This window comes from Tamandua tetradactyla, chromosome 11, assembly GCF_023851605.1.
Source record: "Tamandua tetradactyla isolate mTamTet1 chromosome 11, mTamTet1.pri, whole genome shotgun sequence".
NCBI lineage: Eukaryota > Metazoa > Chordata > Mammalia > Pilosa > Myrmecophagidae > Tamandua > Tamandua tetradactyla.
Genome location: NC_135337.1, coordinates 46,942,944 through 46,956,940, shown reverse-complemented (window position 1 = coordinate 46,956,940; position 13,997 = coordinate 46,942,944). Strand labels below are relative to the sequence as shown.

At 36.9% G+C, this 13,997-nt stretch overlaps 1 non-coding gene across 1 annotated transcript; it reads left to right on the top strand.

Annotated features, from left to right (window-relative positions):
• The first annotated feature begins 13,126 nt into the window (after window positions 1–13,126).
• On the top strand, window positions 13,127–13,317 carry LOC143651129 (U2 spliceosomal RNA). Its single transcript, XR_013159866.1, has one exon. It is a non-coding gene; the product is annotated as a U2 spliceosomal RNA (small nuclear RNA).
• Window positions 13,318–13,997: the final 680 nt, after the last annotated feature.

Sequence of the window (13,997 nt, the reverse complement as noted above, 5' to 3'; positions counted from 1 at the left end):
CAGGATTAAAACATGGCTTTTCAGGGCACATAATCCTTTCAAAGCAATACACCATAGCAAATGCTAAAATCCAAAGGACTATATGATAGTAATATACTGAGATTTCCCTCCTCCCTGAATTTGCAATGCCTTTCTTTATCGTGCATTACCCTCTATTCTACAATGTATTTCAGATAAAAAAAACAATAGTGGAATACTTAGGAGAGGAAATTCTACTTGTTGGCAATGCAATGAAGATTATTACTGTTTTGAAAAGTCCAAATAAATAAGTTAGATGTCTGCTTTTATACATCCAAGTACCCTTTTCTGTAAACACATTAAATTAGCTGAACCCAGTGGCTTTATCTTGTGTCTTTGCACCTTTATGTTTTGTAGTAATGTGAATGGAGTCAGCAATCGTATATGCTTCCTGTAGTAGTACTAGAGAAAGCCAAAACCAAGTAGAATAACCAAAAGTATGTACAGTATTTTAATAACTGTGCCGCGAAGAATGGCACCTATGTTTATTTGGCTATCTGATCCTCAAACAGATCTAAGTGGATTTTTAAACTTTCCAAAACAAGCACAAACAAACAAAAAATTCACCCTCAGGCTTAGAAAACATGAGACTTGAAGCCTAATAGGTAATTGTTTTGGAAATCTGCGTTTCTAAAAAGGGGGTTCAAAAAGCAAGCACCATTTCAACCATAGCTAATTAAAACCAGTTGGTGAATCAGCTTACTTTGGCCAAAAGAAATGAATTGCAACACTTGAGGTGACTGGTGTGTAGAACTCGGAAAGAAGTCCAAGGAAGTAAACATTTCTTTTCTTTGTGGGCAGTTTATTTTAGCCAGACAACTGTGTGAGGGATGGGGATATCCAGAAGGTTATTTTCTTTGAGACAACAGATAATCAGCCTTTTAAGGCAATAAAGTTCTCTCTGGTGAGAAAAAAAGAGAAAACAACAAAAATTGTTGCTCAAAATATGTTGACTATCTAAGCAATGCTTTTCCCAAAGGGTGGTCTATCCACTTAAGTGCAATTGTTTATTTATTTTTAATACATAATTTAGTTCATGTCATTGAAAAGTGACAATACCTTGGCAAGGGGGAGCTGGAAACAAGCACACAAACAATGTTCCTGGGAAAACAAATTGCTAAAACCATTCTTGCTGGAAATTCGTTAAAACTATAAAAAATCTTATTGTAGTACACTTTTTTTTTTGCTCAGTAATTTCAGTTTGGGAATTATCTAAAGGAAATAATCAGAGCTGCAGATTTTTTAAAAAAGTGTCCATAGAAGAATATTTATCATAGTGTAAAAATTAGAAACAACCTATATGTTAACTAATAGGAAAATGGTTTAAGAAAAAGAAAAATAAGAGCAACTATACAGGCAATTACTGTGCAGCCAGGCTCTGAAAAATGCTTCTTGATGTAAGAAATAATTGTACTGTTGTAATACATTGCTAAGTGAAAAAACAGGGCAACAAATGTGTAGAGAAGATAGCATTTTAATAAAAATAATTGAATTAGTATGCTGTGCCGGTTTGAAAGGATTTTGTAATCTAGAAAAGCCGTGTTTTAATCCTGATCCATCACATGGAGGCAGCCGTTTCTTTTAAATCCTATTCAACACTGTATGCTGGAACCTGATTAGATTATATCCATGTAGATGTGGCTCCACCCATTCTACATGGGTCTTGATTACTTTACTGGAATCCTTTAAAAGAGGAAGCATTTTGGAAAAGGCTCTCTGAGAGAGCCACCAGAATGACGAGAGAACCACAGAGTCCACCAGCCAGTGACCTTTGGAGATGAAGGAGGATGCCCCAGGTTGCTTCATGAAGCAAGAGGCCTGGAGAGAAAGCTAACAGACGTCGCCATGTGTGCTGTGTGCCTTTCCAGTTGAGAGAGAAACCCTGAACTTCGTTGGCCTTTCTTGAACGACGGTAACCTCTTGTTGGTGCCTTAATTTGGACATTTTTATAGACTTGCTTTAATTGGGTCATTTTCATGGCCTTAGAACTGAAAACTTGCAACTTTATTAAATTCTGCCTTTTAAAAGCCATTCCATTTCTGGTATATTGCATTCTGGCAGCTAGCAAACTAGAGCATATACCTAGAAAAAATACCAATAGAACACAAACTACAATATAAAAAAAATGATTAATTTTGAAACTGACAAAGATTCTGTATACCTATTTTGCATTATAAATCCTGCTGTAGTGAGTCTGAGCTAGACCAGCTTCTGAGTTGTATGTATGAATACATCTGTGTAGTTACTGGCTATGGATTCTTATTTTGAGTGACTCCAACCTAGATAATGTTTGAGAAAGAGTTGTGTATCAGGTCACAGATTAGATTAATTTAGAAAGTATTTATATATGAAAACCATTAAATGATTAATTAATCATCAGATATTAAGTCTAAGATTTTTCTTTCTTTACATTGTGAGATTCTGCAATTTATAAAAAAACTTCACAAGTAGTATGCTTTGTACACCTCCTTAGGCTGGCATTTCTGCTGGTGGCTTTCAAATTGTTAGCCACTTCAGTTTGGGGTAACTGTCACCTCTTTTATTTTATTTTGAAAACCACGTGTCAAGATCTGTCTACCTGGAACTGAAATAGACTATGGGATGCCAATTTCAGTTTTATAATGAGCTTAAATATGGAATCATGATGGCATTAAGGGCTTCCCATGCCAGCTGGTAAACAGAGACATGAGTTTTCTTGGTGGATTTTGGCTTTCAAAGCTGTAGTGGAAAGTTACCAGATTTCTACTAGAAAGAGAGTCGCTTTCTGACCCAGTGCCTACGCTGTGTGCTCCATTTGAAGAACAGAGGCAAGGTCGGCAGTGGCAACTGCTGACAGACAGACAAACGTTCTCATGCAACATATCTGAAAAGGCCATGCATGAAACAATAAAGCATATTTTGTTTTACAAAGCTTTACATGAAACTTGTCAGGTAACTGGCAACAGCTATTCACTTGTACTGAGATCTCTGTTTCTGTCTTTCCATGATGCTCTAAAAGCACTGGTAATTCAGTGTATTTGTCAGTGTATTTATTAATTGTGGTTTTTAAGAAGTATTTTACTTTGAAGCAATGTAGATTTACAGAAAAATTGTAAGAAGAGTACTAACAATTCCCCCCCACCCCGAATCATTTGAGAGCAGGCTGCCTTTATGATACCCCATCTGGATATTCTACTGTGTATTCCCTACTAAAGGGGACATTCTCCTAAATAACCACAATACAACCATAACTCTCAGGAAATTAACACTAGTGCATTGCTACCATCTAACCCTCAGACACCATTCAAGTTTCTTAAATTATCCTTAAATGTTTTTATGGCAAAAGGATTCAGGTCAAAATCAAACATTACATTCTGTCTCTTTAGTTTCATTCGATCTGAAACAGTCCTTGGTCTTTCCTTGACTTTCATGTCTTTCGTGATTATAGTGCAGTTGTTTTGTGGATGTCCTTCAGTGGGAGATTTCCTGATGTTTCCTCTCGAGTAGATTTAGGTTATGCATCTTTGGCAGGAATAGTGCAGAAGTGGCTCTGGGTTCTTCTCACTGCATCTGATCACGATTTGTATTATTCCATTGTTGATGATGTTCACCTTGATCATTTGATTAAAGTGATTCTGACAGCTTCATTTTGTAATTGATTACGTGCTAGTTTGAAAGGATGTATGTACCCTAGAAAAGCCATGTTTTAATCCTAATCCTATTTTGTAAAGGCAGCTGTTTCTTCTAATCCCTATTCAGTACTGTATGTTGGAAACTTTAATTAAATCATTCCAATGAAGTGACTCAAGCAAGAGTGGGTATTAAATTTGATTGGATGGAGACATGACCCCACCCATTTGGGTGGGTCTTGATTAGTTTACTGGAATCCTATAAAAGAGGGAACATTTTGGAGAACGGGATTCAGAGCGACCACAGAAGGATGACAGAATGCCGCAGAACCACGAAGGAGAGAGCCACAGGCCAGCGGTTTTTGGAGATGAAGAAGGAAAACACCTCCCAGGGAGCTGGAGAGGAAGCTAGCAGCTGGTGCCATATTTGCCATGTGCCCTTCCAATCGAGAGAGAAACCCTGAACTTCACTTCTTGAATCAAGGTATCTTTGCCTGGATGCCATAGATTGGAAATTTCTATAGACTTGTGTACTAGTTTGCTAGCTGCTGGAATGCAACACACCAGAGACGGATTGACTTTTGAAAACTCACAGAGATATATCCAATATCCAATGGAGACTATGTGTTTTTCAACTCTTCTATTAGGCCTTTCATCCCCATGAGTTCTGCCATTTGTTTTTTCATGCTTTTGAGCTCTTCTTTATGGTGGCCTAATGTCTGTCTTCTTTGTAGACTTCATCTCTTTTGCCATATTTTCCCTCAACTCATTGATTTGATTTTTTAATTGATTTGGCATGCTTGTTTAAAAATCTTTAATTCATTGTTTTGATTCCTATATCTCATTTAAAGTGTTAATTTATTCCTTTGACTGGGCCATATCTTCTTTTTTCCTTGTTTGACTTGTAATTTTTTTCTGGTGCCTATGATTTCCTTGATTATTTTATTCTGGAAGTTGTTTTTACTCTTTTACCTAGGGTTTTCTTGTTGCCTAGTACTCTATCTGTTCTTTGGCATTCAGTTCAACTTATTCTAGATCTCTAGTATATTTTCTGTTTAACTCAGAATTTTTCACCTCTTGCTTTTCTGGTTCTTTTCTTGCCTATACGTATCTTTTGTTTTTCTTTTGAGGAGGGTCTCCCAAGTTATAGTCAAACCCAATCAGATTTTCCCAAACAAGGCAGGCCCAGGTCTCAGGAGGAGTGTGTAATTATTATCAAGTTTCCCTGAGGATGAACCCAGCAGGTGTCTGACTTTTCTGTGGAGCCTTTAGACTCAGTTTGTATTTCTCAGTAAGAGACTGGGGGAATAGAGTGGTGGGTTGCTAGTCTGAATAAGGTCTCAGAATTGTGGCATATAAATAAAGGTTCACCTGATAATTTCATAGCAAGTTAATAAGAATAATAGTTTTTATTGGGTACTTTAGCAACTTGTTTGGATACTTGGAAACTGAGATTTGTAGAGACTGATCAGCTTGCTAATGATCATATAGAGAGGGGCTAAGCTTGGATTCCAGCCCTAGTCTGAATGACTTTTTTAATCATTCGTATTTTCACTGTACATTATTCCTGTTAGCAGGAAAAATTACAAAGATAGTTTTTTAAAAATTATATTTTGCTTTGACATGGATTTGGAAGTAGGTGTACCCAAGGTATTTTAAGCTTACAACAAATTAACAAGAGTCATGCTGTTTCAGTGGTTGCTGGAAAGCTTTCTAGTCCTTACTTTATCTTTTCCATCAAAGGAAAATGAAAATCCAAGAAAGAGTGAAGAAGAAGCTACCCTTGAACTGCAAGGAAAGAATGATCCAAAGGACAGCAGACCTGGGTGGGGCCCAGGAAATGAGGCTTTATTTAAACTGGTCCCTTAGAGCAATCATTCGGTGTTTGGATGACACTCATTCCCAACAAGGAAGCTGAGGAAAGAAAGAGAAAATATTTGTATCACTGTCTTTGAATTAGTTAGGGTTTTCTAGAGAAACAGAATCAACAGGAAATATTCGTAAATGTAAAATTTATAAAAGTGTCTAACGTAACTGTGGGAACGTGGAGTCCCAAATCTGTAGGGCAGGCTGTGAAGCTGATGATTCAGATGGAGGGTCTGGATGAACTCCACAGGAGAGCTTGCCGGCCAAAGCAGGAAGGGAGCCTGTCTCTTCTGAATCCTTAAAAGGCTTCCAATGATTAGATTAAACATCACTCATTAAAGAAGACACTCCCCTTGACTGATTACAAGTGGAATCAACTGTGGATGTAGCTGACATGATCATGATTTAATTCTATGAAATGTCTTCATAGCAAAAAACAGGCCAGCACTTGACAAACCAGACAGGCGGATACCACCACCTGGCCAAGTTGGCATATGAATCTGACCATGACAGTCCACTTCTTGTCAACTTGGCAGCTATACTCATCACCTTAAACCATACCTAATTTCTAAACAGACAGGGTTCTCCCCCAAAGGGACCTGACCCTCCCTTCATTCAAGGGGCTCTTGGTCTGCAAACTGTCTCAAGTCTGGAAATTGATTAAGGGGCTGTGACTCTGTCTTTTTGTAATTCAAGTTAGACTTTTTTCACTTGACCTAGAACTCTTTTGTTTATATAGCTCAATGAAGAATTTAGTAGACTGCCCATCTATTGTATTTCTAGGTACCACATGATGATTTACTAACCAATGCCACAAATCTCTGTGAGTCAGATTATTTTGACTCTTGCTTCGAGTTTGCTGTCTATTATTATAGCCACATCCACCCTGTTTTTGGCAATTAAGTTCTGCCACCTGGCTACTGCCAACTTGGGATTCAGTTATCCCCACTGTGTTTTGGGATTCCAACTCAGTGACAGTAGTTCCCACAGTAATATCTGACCTACAAAGAAGTACAACTACAGAGCTCTTCAGAGATTATGGTGCTAGTCTCATAAATTTATTTCTCACTGTTCTGGTAAAAGGTACATCCTCCAGATATTCCTGGGGTATAAGAGCAAGCTTTGCATGATAAACCCACTCTAACATTCCAATCTCTCTAAGCCTCTGGCTCCCTTCATCTACATTATACCAGGGCAGTTCTGACATTTCAACCTCAGGTAATGTCAGCCACCTTTTGATCCATGTTTCAGCCAACTATCCAAACAAACTGTTAATGCCTTTTCTAACCCCTTGAGCTATAGCATTAAATGCAGAATCTCTGCTTAGTGGGGCCATATCAATAAATTCAGCCTGATCTAGCCTTTTCTCCCACCACTATCCAGCACCTTAAAATCCATTGCCACACATACTCCTCTGATTTCTGTCTATATAAATTGGAAAACTCACACAGTTCTTTTGGAGTATAATGTATCTCCTCATGTATAATACTTTGCACCTCACCTTTAGGGACTTATTGGGACTTTAGTCTAGTTATAGGTCTGGAAGAAATGAAGGGTGGTGGGGGTGGGTCATGAAAAGAATCAGAAGTATCTTCCAAGCCATTTGCTTCAGGACATTCATTTGCAGTTTCATCTGGTGAAACAGGATTAATCACTCTAGGGCTAACCCCTTCAAGTGGAGGTTGGGTAGCCAACTCCTTAAGGCAGATGGAGGTGGGGTGGCTATGTCCTCAGGGCAGACTATTGCAGGGTTATCTAGAGAAGACTCAGTATGATCTAGAGTTTCAACCTCTCCACCGACATCATTATCAATTCATATGTCGCCATCCCATTTTTCAGGGTCCCACTCCTTTCTAATCAATGCTCTCACTTTAACCACAGGCACCATGCAACATTGAGATATCAGTTTACGTTGTAAAGTTGCTACTCTAACAATAAGATTCTGAGTCTGATTTTCAGGATCTCAAATCTACAGCTACAGAAATAAGATTTTCCTTCAGGACACTCACAGAAATGTCTACATCTGTCAGACGGCACTTAAGCTTCTCCTTTGAAGCCTTAAGCCCATCCCTTTCACTCATTAATGTATACAATGTATCTAACAACAACCAGCCAACATCTCTATGCTTCCTATTTCCACAAAACTCCATGAAGGTGTAAAAAACATTATCCCCCAGAGCCAGGCTTCATATAAGTGAAGCAGTAGAAGAATCTAATGGAAATATTTTGACTATCTCTTTTGCCAACTCACTCCATGGAATGGCAATGTCATTCTGATTATGGGAATCAGAGTCCTTAGTGCCTTTGAGTCCAGTCAGTTTAGAAAACCATTCATAAAAACCCATTTTTAACATTCTGTTTCTTAAGAACCACTGCTGGTACGAAGTTGTGTTAGGTAGGGTTCTCTAGAGAAACAGAATCAACAGGAAATATTCATAAGTGTAAAATTTATAAAAGCATCTCACATAACCATGGGAATGTAGAGTCCAGAATCTGTAGGGCAGGCTATGAAGCTGACGATTCTGATGGAGGATCTGGATGAACTCCACAGGAGAGGCTCACTGGCTGAAGCAGGAAAAGAGCCTGTCTCTTCTGAATCCTCCTTAAAAGGCTTCCAGTGATTAGATTAAGTATCACTCATTAAAGAAGACACTCCCCTTGGCTGATTACAAATGGAATCAGCTGTGGATGTAGCCAATGTGATCATGATTTAATTCTATGAAATGTCCTCATAGCAAAAGACAGACCAGCACTTGCCCAACCAGACAAATGGGTACCACCACCTGGCCAAGTTGACACATGAACCTGACCATGACAGTTTTGTTCTGTTTCCAAAAGCATCCCCTTTAACTTCTGTAGGACAGCAAACATTGAGATAATGACAGTGGCAACAAAATATTTATGTCTTCTGTTAGGTGATGGCTCCCAGGGCATTGAGACTTGCCATTTTGTCAGTGTTGAGGCTGAGTATAGAAATTCTTCTGGTGACCTGGATGCAATGTAAACCATCAGATTCCTGCCAGTTGTTCCTCCACAAATATCAAAATGTGGAGAACATCCTTCTATTTCAGGGATCTTGCTGCAGTCTAGTTGTTTTGATTGTTCAATTGGTATGCTTTAATCCTTCTATAATAAATAGACTAAAACTTGGGTTTTATAGTTTCTCATATAAACATTAGTAAACAAAAGATGATTTATGCAAAAGGAGATTTATAGTCCTCTTTCTCCCAATCATTAAGAATGAAGCCTTTGTAAATGAAAACATGAGTCTCACCCAGATGTGTAATGGTCTCCATCAGACAGTCTAGCCCACAAATTTATGAAAGTTTGTAGGGTCTTATAGAATGTTTGGAACTGGGAAACAGAAGAAAATTGGGCCAGCATGAATTTAGCTTATGGGGAGGCAGCAGTGTAGTAGCAGACCCTCAACATCCCATTCTGTTTGCCGTGTTCACTCAATAGATCATTATTTCTGATTATGTGACATCAGTTGGTATTTACATTATCTTTTGCTATGACACACTCATTGCTTTGAACATAAACTTATAAGTTTTCATCCCGTCTTTGGATTGGTGAACTATAAATAGCACTGTATAGTAAACAAACACTTCTACAAGAAGTGATGTGGATAATTGAACAAATACTTGCTTTTTTCACATTAGAGAGACTGTCAACATAGTCATCTAGTAGAACACCCTAAGGCTATTTATTTGGAACTAGTTCAAGTTTTCTGCAAGTTTTAAAGTCCTAATGTTGTTGCTTTTGCCGGAGAGCTGGATTCTATTGTAATTTAAATTTTATGACTTAGCTTCATATTGACAATAAACTGTTAGACCATTTAGTGTTAAACACAAAGACAACTTAGTTGCTTAAGGAGAACAGCTGTGACTGCATATTGACAATGGGCGCTTACTAAAATAATTGCATTATCTTCTAGAAAAGTGGAAGGTATGGCTGCTACTTTTTAAAAAAAAATTGCGTTCACATTTTGCTGTTTACAGTTAAGCAAATTAATTTGTATCCTAGAAAAGGAATATTAAGAAGTTGAATTTAAGTGATGCAGCGGAATAAAAGGATTTTAGAATATGAAAGAGATGAAAATTATTAATATAGGGTAGAAGAAATTACTACATTATATGGAATTAAATTCTTACAAAAATTATAAAAATTCTGTGGTTGGAATTAATACTACATGGGCATTTTTGCAGTTATGCTCGTTTTAATCTCCAATGTATCACCATAGTGTAGTGCTTAGCAGAGTGTTGTGAGTATATAGACGCTCATGTTTCTTGAGTTCAAATAAATGTGTATTAGTGATTCAGTAACTATTTTGACAGTTTAATAAATGCCAAAAGTTGAAAATATATGCTGGAAACTTGCATGCTATCAATGGGAATTTGCTTTTCAAATGTTATTGTTTAAATGCTCAAGATATTTTTAATTGTAAAGATAGAAGACCCACATTACATTCATGAATTAGAAATTAATATGGTTCCGACAAAATATAAAATATTTTATAAATATTAAGACAGCTCTTTACAGAAAAGGGGAAACTTCCAAGTATAAATAGGTTGCCAAACCGGTTTGAATTTAGAATTCAGATATGACCGTCATAATCAGAGAAGCTATGCAACCTAATCTATGAGTATTGTAAGTATAGGAAGAGAAACTGATGGAGAAAGGAAGATCTTAGGCAGTCATTTGGGTCAGGGAGCTGTGGATGGACCTGTACCTAGAACTTAAACTGCTGTGCCTCCAGTGGGAAGGCTGAAGGAGTTATAGCCTGCCGCAATTCTTCAGAGTTCTCCAGTGGGCACATCTGTTCACACTGTGAGTCAGTGGCTAAGAATTCAGTGTTGTATAGAGATGGAAACATTAGGAACAACAACCATTAAACAACAAGACGTTTTCATTAGTACTCTACCAGCTCCTGTCAGGAAAGCTCTAGTCTGTTGATCAGTGGAGAATCCTTTTGTCTTCTCTTAGGGTGTTTTTCTTCATTTCTTAGCCAACCCAACTATTGTGTACTTTTCTCCTTGCCATAAAAAAGGGAATGTAGACACTCACAATTCTCCTTAATGTTTTAACGTTTAATGGGCAATTAAAGTATCCGTGTAAAGGGGAGAAGAGAAGGAGGATTTAGGGGAAGCCAAGCCCACCCACCTTTCTTTGTGGGAAATGGCATTTTCTTTAGAATGGGACTCTTCTTTTTTTTCATCAAAATGTGGTTTCATGTCTCTCTTTTTTATTAATTAAAAAAATTAACAACAAACAAAACAAGATATCATTCCAAAAAACAAGTCTTTTTTTTTTTTTTAACATGGGCAGGCACCAGGAATCGAACCCAGGTCCTCTAGGCATGACAGGTGAGCATTCTTGCCTGCTGAGCCACCATGGCCCACCCTAGAATGAGACTTTTCTTTTAAACACCAGAGGAAAGAAAAGAATCTACTGGAATGTGAAGTAACTTCACTCACTCGTCTTTTGTCTTCGTAATAAATCTTGCTGGTGTTGACCTGAGAAAGGGGAAAGGATAGAAAAGCTAATTTGAAGCAGTAGAGAGAGGCCTACATTTCACAACAATCTCTTAGTGATACAAGGATTGACTGTAGACAGAGTGAAGAGAGTTTTCTAAGACCAAGATGAGCTGTTTGCACATATACTCTCCCTATGCACATAAAGACTCTATGGACTCCTACATAGTAGGGGAAGGGAACTAATGAGTGCCAGGTATCATGGCAGATATTTTACTTAAATTATTTCTTCAGTTCTAAAATACTTATTAAATTATCACAAGGCATTACTTATTGAACTATTACAGGGTTGTTATGAGGATTACATGAGATAAAATGGATAATATCTTGTACATTAAACTTTCACAATGACCTTTTAAAGTTCAACAAAATTAAAGTAACCCAGGCAGTGTTACACAGGTGGTAAGTGGTCAAGATGGTGTTCTAATCAGGCCCGACACCTTTATTTCTGCTACCATACTGTGCCATTACAGATGGTTTGCTAAATTATTGTCTTCCATGTCTGGTGATAGGTGTAATCTTGGGTCAGAAACTTTAAGCATGAGGGCATTATTGTCAAACAAAATCCATTCTGAGTAAAAATTTATAGTGTATTTTATGAAAAGAGTGTATTTTATGCCTATTCTCCTGTTGAATACCACATTTTGCATATTGCATATTGTAAGCTGAGGACTGCAGGCAAGCTGTGCTTTCCCTCCATCAAGGTATTTTTGAATCCATATATGGAGATTAAGTTTGAAGAAACTTGGTATTCCAGACTTCATGTGGTGAAATGAAAGTGACATTTATTTGAGAACTTCATAATCTTGTGATGATCATTTAACTATTCTAAGGTTTCATAGGTAGAATCCTTTGGAGAGTTTCTTGAGCTGATAGAATGGTACATTACACAGCAGAAATGTGAGTAGAATTTAGTATATAGAGATGTCAGGTCTGTGGTTTTTAGTCCTAATGTTTATTCATGATATTTTTGATGCAAACATTAATAAATGGCACAACTATCAAGTCAAAATTTTAAAAAGGTTAAGAATGAAGATATTTAGACAAAGGAAGAGAAGGTTGAGGAAATGAACTCTAGTTATGTAGTCATAGAAAGAATTTCCTCCAAAGGAACAAAATATTAAAGCAGTAAGTTATTACTATAGGAATTGAAATACTTATTATATAGAATTAAATCTTCTAATCGACTGTAAACATTTTATTATTGTTGAAATCTATATTTTAAAGATACTAAGAGCCTCTCCAAATTATCAAAGATAAATTTGTCTTATCTGCCGAAAAAAAAGATGGAAAGGACCATATATGTGTCAAACGTTAAATTTTAAGGACTAATTTTTAAAACATGTGTGTGGATGTGAGTATAAATGGGTGTGGATGTATGCTATGGGGGTTAGAAGGAGGTGAGAATGTAGTGGAAAGTATATATATTTTAATTAGCTCCTTCAATTAGATCTTTTAGAGAACTAACCAGCAAATAACTGCCCTTCATTTATTTTGTGACTGTCTTTTTTGGTTTTAATATTGTCAGTAATAATAATGGTGCTATATGGTTACTGCTTTATTTAATTATTAATACCTTTGTCTATGCTAAGCACATCTTGCCAAAGTATCCACTTTTTCTAAGAGCTTAAATTCTTTGCACTCAATCCTTCTATTTAATACACATAATATTTTTTCACTAATAATGTGTAGAAAAAAAAAGAGTAAGGGAGCAGCAAGAAAATGTCTCTAGTTTCCTAGTTTCATATTACTAAGAAAAACATGGAACATCCTTATATTTGTAATTAAAAACAAAATGAAATGATAGCTTTTTTTATTTAATTACTTTTGGGACCATAGGGTAGGGAATAAGAAGCAGCTTTAAGTAAATTCAAGAAAAAAGAAAGAAAAGGGGAGAGGGCTTATTTCTAGGAAAAAAAAAAAAGACTTTCAAAGACTACAAAAATACTTTGGACAATTTATAAAAGACTTCTGTGGATATCCAATAGTTCTTACAAAACAAAATTTTGATGATTTGTGTGTAAATAAATCAGAAACACATGAATTAAATTTCACTTAAAATACACATGACTTAAAAATTAAATGTAAAAAAGTGCTTGGATCGCTTCTCGGCCTTTTGGCTAAGATCAAGTGTAGTATCTGTTCTTATCAGTTTAATATCCGATACGTCCTCTATCCGAGGACAATATATTAAATGGATCTTTGGAGCAGGGAGATAGAATAGGAGCTTGCTCCATCCACTCCACGCATCGACCTGGTATTGCAGTACTTCCAGAAACAGTGCAGCCCCTCCTCTAAAAAAAAAAAGTGCTTGGAAAAACTTATTTGGGGTTTGGTAAAACATAAAACATGTCTTGGGTTTACTAAAGCCACAGGCATTTGAAAAATATCTTGGAATAATCACCAAACCCAAAGTGTTCCTAACTTAGCCCATTCCTTAGAAGCTTTTTATTGTGATGATAACGGATGATTGATCATTTATTTTCTTTTACTAAAGAAAAAATCCACTTATGAGAAATTTGAGGGAGATCAAATTTTTCTTTTTCCAGTGAATTGCTAGCATTTGAAAACCCAAGGACATAATGGCCAGTGTGCTGCCTGTTTTTAAAAATCTGCAGCAGCACTATCATAGTTCAGTGATAACATTCAAATATTGGCCTTCCTTCATTTGTTCATATTTCTTCTCATAGAAGAGAATTTGAAAGTTCACCTCATCTGCCTCTGCCTTTTTTTTTTTCCCTTTGGCATGGGGAGGTTCTGAGAATCGAACCCGGGTCTCCACCCGGGTCTCTGCCACTGAGCCACCATCGCCTGCCCTGCCTCTGACTCTTGATCTTCCTCTTCCTGCACTTTCTTCTTTTGCACTTCCTTGTTTCTTCTGGAATGCATCTTACTAATAGTATCTGGGGTTGCCTGTTGGGAATCACAAAGTGAGCAAATTTTAACCCTGATCCCTTTCCATTTTAGCAAA